Source organism: Bos indicus x Bos taurus, chromosome 1 (genome assembly GCF_003369695.1).
Source record: "Bos indicus x Bos taurus breed Angus x Brahman F1 hybrid chromosome 1, Bos_hybrid_MaternalHap_v2.0, whole genome shotgun sequence".
Classification (NCBI taxonomy): Eukaryota; Metazoa; Chordata; class Mammalia; order Artiodactyla; family Bovidae; genus Bos; species Bos indicus x Bos taurus.
Genome location: NC_040076.1, coordinates 144,092,442 through 144,100,314, shown reverse-complemented (window position 1 = coordinate 144,100,314; position 7,873 = coordinate 144,092,442).

Sequence of the window (7,873 nt, the reverse complement as noted above, 5' to 3'; positions counted from 1 at the left end):
ATACTGTCTGGAGGGCAATAGAGACTGCGGTTAACAGTATTTATATCTGGAAATGGACATTTTTCTTCTTCTGTTTGGCTGCTATTGCAGGGGGCAGGCAGCTACCGGGGCTGACTGGCTCTGGGTTTTGTGGTTGTCATGGTTACCTTTAGTGTCCACTGACCTCACATTGCTCAGCATCACCCGTGCTGAGGGTGGAGGATGGTCTGCTGGAAGGTTTTTCTCAGTGTCCCCACTCCGCCTGGAACTCGAGGCCTGCCCTGCGCACCTGCAGCACGGGGAGGGGCTCTCTCCAGGCTCACTCCCCTGTGTGATGGACCCTCCAGCTTGCTTCTGGACACTGACTGCGCTGGAATGGGGAGTGGCAGGCGGGCTCACTGTTGCCCTGATGCAGGTTCACACGGACGCAGATCTCATGTCCTTGCACTTTGGGGTGGGACTTAGTGACCCTGTTTCCTCTCCAGAGAGGGAAGACCACCAAGGGGCTGGGCCTGGATGTACTCTGACAATAACAACAGTGAGGTGACACCTTTAAAGGCTTTAGGCTTAGATATCTATACCCAGAAAGCCGTCCTTCTAATACTGAGAGACTTCTGATGCGGACAAGACAAAGTGAGCATCTATCTGAGGAGCCTGAAGGCTTCAGTCTGAAAGTAAGAGCAGACCGATTAGGGAGAGGACCCTAAACTTAAACACTGGAACGTCAAAATCCCAGCTTTCTGATGGGTTTAAGCAAAGTTGTAATTTTGAGGTTGTCCAACTTTTCTCATTTGTAGACTGGGATAATGATCATCCCAGCTTTCCACATCCTAGGCAGAACTCACCCTCCAAAGGATTTTGCTTCTTGAGTTTTCTTAGAGACCTAATATGTGCTCAAACTTTGTAAATATTCCAAGGTGATTAAAAATATTACTTACAGCTTTCTTTGGCTTCCAAGTTCTCTCTATATGCATTCAGTTCAGTTCAGCCACTCAGTCGTGTCCAGCTCTTTGCAACCCCATGGACTAAAGCACGCCAGGCTTCCCTGTCCATCACCAACTCCTGGAGCTTGCTCAGACTCATGTCCATTGAGTCAGTGATGCCATACAACCATCTCATCCTCTGTAGTCCCCTTCTTCTCCAGCCTTCAATCTTTCCCAGCATCAGGGTCTTTTCCAGTGAGTCAGTTCTTTGCATCATGTGGCCAAAGTATTGGTGCTTAAGCTTCAGCATCAGTCCTTCCAATGAATATTCAGGACTGATTTCCTTTGGGATTGACTGGTTTGATCTCTTTGCAGTCCAAGGGATTCACAAGAGTCTCATCCAACACCACAGTTCAAAAGCATCAATTCTTCAGCGCTCAGCCTTCTTTATGGTCCAGCTCTCACATCCATACCTGACTATTCAAAAAACCATAGCTTTAACTAGACAGACCTTTGTCGGCAAAGTAATGTCTGTGCTTTTTAATATGCTGTCTAGATTGGTCATAGCTTTTTTTTCCTAGGAGCAAGTGTCATTTCATGGCTACAGTCACCATCTGCAGTGATTTTGGAGCCCAAGAAAATAAAGTCTGTCACTGTTTCCATTGTTTCCCCATCAATTTGCCATGAAGTGATGGGACTGGATGCCATGATCTTGAATGTTGAGTTTTAAGCCAGCTTTTTCACTCTCCTCTTTCACCTTCATCAAGAGACTCTTTAATTCCTCTGCTTTCTGCCATAAGGGTGGTGTCATCTGCATATCTGAGGTTATGGATATTTCTCTCAACAGTCTTGATTCCAACTTGTGATTCATCCAGCCTGGCATTTTGCATGATGTATTCTGCATGTAAGTTAAATAAGCATGGTGACAATATACAGCCTTCATGAACTCCTTTCCCAGTTTTGAACCAGTCTGTTGTTCCATGTCCAGTTCTAACTGTTGCTTCTTGACCTGTATATAGATTTCTCAGGAGGCAGGTAAGGTGGTCTGGTATTCCGATATCTTTAAGAATTTTTTACATTTGTTATGATCCACACAGTCAAAGGCTTTAGTGTAATCAATGAAGCAGAAATAGATGTTTTTTCTGGAATTCTCTTGCTTTTTCTATGATCCAGTGGATGCTGGCAATTTGATCTCTGGTTCCTCTGCCTTTTCTAAATCCAGCTTGAACATCCGGAAGTTCTCAGTTCATATACTATTGAAGCCTAGCTTGGAGAATTTTGAGCATTACTTTGCTAGCATGTGAGATGAGTGTAATTATGTGGTAGTTTGAGCATTCTTTGGCATTGCCTTTTGGGGGGGACTGGAATGAAAACTGACCTTTTCCAGTCCTGTGGCCACTACTGAGTTTTCTGAATTTGCTGGCATATTGAGTGCAGCACTTTCACAGCATCATCTTTCAGGATTTGAAATAGCTCAACTGGAATTCCATCACCTCCAGTAGCTTTGTTGTAGTGATGCTTCCTAAGGCCCACTTCGCATTCTAGGATGCTTGGCCCTAGGTGAGTGATCATACCATCGTGAGTGTCTGGGTCATTAAGATCTTTTTTGTACCATTATTTTGTGTATTCTTGCCACCTCTTAATATCTTCTGCTTCTGTTAGGTCCATACCATTTCTGTTCTTTATTGTGCCTATCTTTGTATGAAATGTTCCCTTGGTATCTCTAATTTTCTTGATGTGATCACTAGTCTTTCCATTCTATTGTTTTCCTCTGTTTCTTTGCATTGATCACTGAGGAAGGCTTTCTCATCTCTCCTTACTATTCTTTGGAACTCTGCATTCAGATGGGTATATCTTTCCTTCTCTCCTTTGCCTTTCACTTCTCTTCTTTTCTCAGCTATTTGTAAGGCCTCCTTAGGCAATCATTTTGCCTCTTTGCATTTCTTCTTCTTGGGGATGGTTTTGATCACCACCTCCTGTACAGTGTTACAAACCTCTCTACATAGTTCTTCAGGCACTCTATCAGATCTAATCCCTTGAATCTAGCTGACTATATAGTTTCTCCATCCTTGGCTCCAAAGAATATAATCAATCTGATTTCAGCATTGACCATCTGGTGATGTCCATGTGTAGAGTTGTCTCTTGTGTTGTTGGAAGAGGGTGTTTGCTATGACCAGTGCGTTCTCTTGGCAAAAGTCTGTTAGCCTTTGCCCTGCTTCATTTTGTACTCTGAGGCAAAACTTGCCTGTTACTCCAGTTTTCTCTTGACTTCCTACTTTTGCATTCCAGTCCCCTATGATGAAAAGGACATCTTTTTTTTTTTCTTTTGGTGTTAGTTCTGGAAAGTCTTGTAGGTCTTCATAGAACCATTCAGCTTCTTCAGCATTAGTGGTTGGGGCCTAGACTTGGATTTACTGTGATATTGAATGGTTTGCCTTGGAAACAAACAGAGATCATTCTGTCGTTTTTGAGATTGCACACAAGTACTGCATTTTGGACTCTTTTGTTGACTATGAAGGCTACTCCATTTTTTCTAAGGGATTCTTGCCCACGGTAGTAGATATAATGGTCATCTGAATTAAATTTACTCATTCCAGTCCATTTTAGTTCACTGATTCCTAAACGGTCAATGTTTGTTCTTGCCATCTCCTGTGTGACTATTTCCAATTTACCTTGATTCATGGACCTAACATTCCAGGTTCCTATGCAATATTGTCATTTATAGCATCGGACTTTACTCCCATCACCAGTCACATCCAAAACTGGGCACTGTTTTCACTTTGGCTCAGCCTCTTCATTCTTCTCTGAGCTACTTCTCCACTCTTCTCCAGTAGCATATTGGGCACCTACTGACCTGGGGAGTTCATTTTTCAGTGTCATATCTTGTTGCCTTTTCATACTGTTCATGGGGCTCTCAAGGCAAGTATACTGAAGTGGTTTGCCACTCCCTTCTCCAGTGCACCATGTTTTGTCAGAACTCGCCACCATGACCTGTCCATCTTGGGTGGCCCTACATGGCATGGCTCATAGTTTCACTGAGTTAGACAAGGCTGTGATCCAAGTGATCAGTTTGGTTAGTTTTCTGTAATTGTGGTTTCCGTCCTGTTTGTCTGCCCTCTGATGGATAAGGGTAAGAGGCTTATGTAAGCTTACTGGATGGGAGATACTGGCTGTGGGGGAATCTGGGTCTTGCTCTGATGTGTGGGGCCATGCTCAGTAAATCTTTAATCCAATTTTCTGTTGACAGGTGGGGTTGTGTTCCCTCCCTGTAGTTTCAGTTCAGTTCAGTCACTCAGTGGTGTCTGACTCTTTGCCACCCCATGGACTGCAGCACACCAGGCTTCCTGTCTATCACCAACCCCCGGAACTTAAATTCACATCCATCAAGTCGGTGACACCATCCAACCATCTGATCCTTTTTCGTCCCCTTCTTCCCCTGCCTTAAATCTTTCCCAGCATCAGGGTCTTTTCCAGTGAGTCAGTTCTTCACATCAGGTGCCCACAGTATTGGAGTTTCAGCTTCACCATCAGTTTTTCCAATGAATATTCAGGACTGATTTCCTTTAGGATGGACTGGTTGGCCTGAGGCATTAGTGGTTGGGGTGCCCTATAGTTTGGCCTGAGGCCAAACTATGGTAGGGGTAATGGAGACCTCCTTCAAAAGGACTTATGCCAAGACTGTTGTATTCAGTGCCCCTGACCCCACAGCAGGCCACTGTCGACTCATGCCTCTGCCGGAGACTCCTGGACACTCACAGGCCAAGTGTGGCTCAATCTCTTGTGGAGTCACTGATCCTTTTTCCTGGGTCCTGGTGCACACAAGGTTTTGTTTGTGCCCTCCAAGAGTCTGTTTGCCCAGTCCTGTGGAAGTTCAGTAATCAAATCCCACTGGCCTTCAAAGTCAATTTCCCTGGGGGTTCTAAGTCCCTTTGCGGAATCCCCAGATTGAGAAATCTGTCATGGGCCCCAGCACTTTCGCAACAGTGTGAGAATATCTTTGCTATAATTGTTCTCCAATTCATAGGTTGTCAGCTTGGTGGCTCTGTGGTGGGGCTCACACGTCTCTCAGGTCTGCTGCAGCCAGAGCCCCTGCCCCTGCAGCAGGCTACTGCTGACCCATGCTTCCTCAGGAGATGCCCAAAGACTCAAAGGGAGGTCTGGCTCAGTCTCTTGTGGGGTCCCTGAGTCCTGGTGTGCACAACATTTTGTTTGAACCCTCCAAGCATCTCTGGCTGGTATGAAGTTTGATTCTAAATGTGACTTCAGCCCTCCCAGTGTCTTGTTGGGTCTTCTCCTTTACACTGAGTCGTGAGGTATCTTTTTTTTGGTGGGATCTAACATTCTCCTGTCGATGGTTGTTCAGCGGTTAGTTGCAGTTTTGGAGTTCTCACGGGAGAAGATAAGCGAATGTCCTTCTACTCCACCATCTTATAATACAAGGTGCAAGCTTATTATCGCAAGATTATTATGTTACTCAGATATTCAAAATGCTTACTTAGTTTTTGTCATTGTGACATCTTTCAGAAAGAAGATGGACTCTCACCCAAACTTTGGTCCAGCTGTCAAGACTGATAACAACACACACACACTAAGAAAGTATGGAAATATTTATCCCTTACACAAGGCGGCTTTTTGAGGTGAGCAGTGCAGGCCCCTCAAGCTGGTCTAAAAATGACTTGAGAGCCAGGAAGGGAGACATACTTGGGCTTCTGTTGTGTTAGGGGTGGGGCCTTGGTGAGGGTTCCAGCATGGGCAGGTGCCTCCTGTATGGTTTCAATTTCCTACTGGTACCAAGGGAGGCAGCGTCCAGGCTTTCTTTTCTGTCTGCTAAGATGTGGGGAGAAAGAAAAGACTCAGGGATGAGGCTTCAAAGATGTCAGCAGTTACCTAGAGGGGTGGGATGTAGGGAGGAGGGAGGGAGGTCCTAGAGGGAGGGGATATATTTATACATATAGCTGATTCCCCTCATCATACAGCAGAAATTAATACAGAAAAATATCAATAACCTCAGTTGGCATAAAGTGAAGAACGAAAGAGCCTCTTGATGAAAGTGAAAGAGGAGAGTGAAAAGGTTGGGTTAAAGCTCAACATTCAGAAAACTAAGATCATAGCATCTGGTTCCATCACTTCATGGCAAATAGATGGGGAAACAGTGGAAACAGTGGCTGATTTTATTTTGGGGGGCTCCAAAATCACTGCAGATGGTGATTGCAGCCATGAAATTAAAAGATGCTTGCTCCTTGGAAGGAAAGTTATGACTAACCTAGACAGCATATTAAAAAGCAGAGACATTACTTTGTCAACAAAGGTCCATCTAGTCAAGGCTATGGTTTTTCCAGTAGTCATGTATGGATGTGAGAGTTGGACTATAAAGAAAGCTGAGCGCCGAAGAATTGATGCTTTGAACTGTGGTGTTGGAGAAGACTCTTGAGAGTCCCTTGGACTGCAAGGAGATCCAACCAGTCCATCCTAAAGGAGATCAGTCCTGGGTGTTCACTGGAATGACTGATGTTGAAGCTGAAACTCCAATACTTTGGCCATCTGATGTGAAGGGCTGACTCACTGGAAAAGACCCTGATGCTGGGAAGGACTGAGGGCAGGAGGAGAAGGGGATGACAGAGGACGAGATGGTTGGATGGCATCACTGACTCAATGGACATGAGTTTGGGTAAACTCCAGGAGTTGGTGATTGACAGGGAGGCCTGGCGTGCTTTAGTCCATGGGGTTGCAAAGAGTCGGACATGACTGAGCGAATTAACTGAACTGAATTACACTTCAATAATAAATAAAAATTTAAAAATAATAAAATAGATAATCAACAACAGCCTACTGCAGCGCACAGGGAACTCTACTCAGCACTCTGTAATAACCTATATGGGGAAAGAATTGAAAAAGAATGGATATATGGGTATGTAAAACTGAATCAAGTTGCTTTATACCTGAAACTAATACAACACTGTAAATCAACTACACTCCAATATAAAATAAAAATTAAATATATTAATGGATAAAAAGGGATGCCAATTTTTTCTTTGTGATGATCTTCTGGTCAATAAAGTGAATAAAGCAAACAAAAAACAAAAAACAGAGTCAGACTCCTGTTTGCATTTTCCTACCTGCTTCTTGGTGGAATGGACCCATTACTAATGTATTGATAATGTGTCTCTCTGATGCTGAGGTTGAAGCTCCAATACTTTTGCCACCTGATGCAAAGAACTGACTCATTGGAAAAGACCCTGATGCTGGGAAAGACTGAAGGCAGGAGGAGAAGCGGATAACAGAGGACAAGATGGTTGGATGGCACCACTGACTCAATGGACATGAGTTTGAGCAAGCTCTAGGAGATGGTGATGGACAGGGAAGCCTGGCATGCTGCAGTCCATGGGGTTGCAAAGAGTTGGACACAACTGAGCAACTGAACTGAACTTAATGTATCTCATTGTCCATTTAATGCTTTGTGGTTTGAAATGTATTTTATCTGATATAAAGGTTGTTATAAGCTATAGCGAATTTGCCTTTTATTTTTACCCTTTCTTCTACTCTTCAGTTGTATGTCTTACAAACTTAGTTGTACTTTTTTGACACATTTAGGAAGCAACTGTCTTTAAATGGAACAACTTAATCCACTAATATCTAGTATGATTACTGGTATTTACTTTTTCTTGGGCTTCTCAGGTAATGCTAGTGGTAAAGAATCTGTATGTCAGTGCAGGAGACATGAGATGCGAGTTCGATCCTTGGGTTGGGGAAGATCCCTAGAGTAGGAAATGGCAACCCACTCCAGTATTCTTGTCTGGAGAATCCCCATGGACAGAGGAGCCTGGTGGGCTACAGTCCAAGGAGCCACAAAGAGTCAGACATGTCTGAGCATCCAAGCACACACAGCACATGATGTAGCAGCTCAGTAGCCATTAACCAAACACCATTACTTGGGGCCTCAAGTTCACTAAAATATCTTCATATACAATATT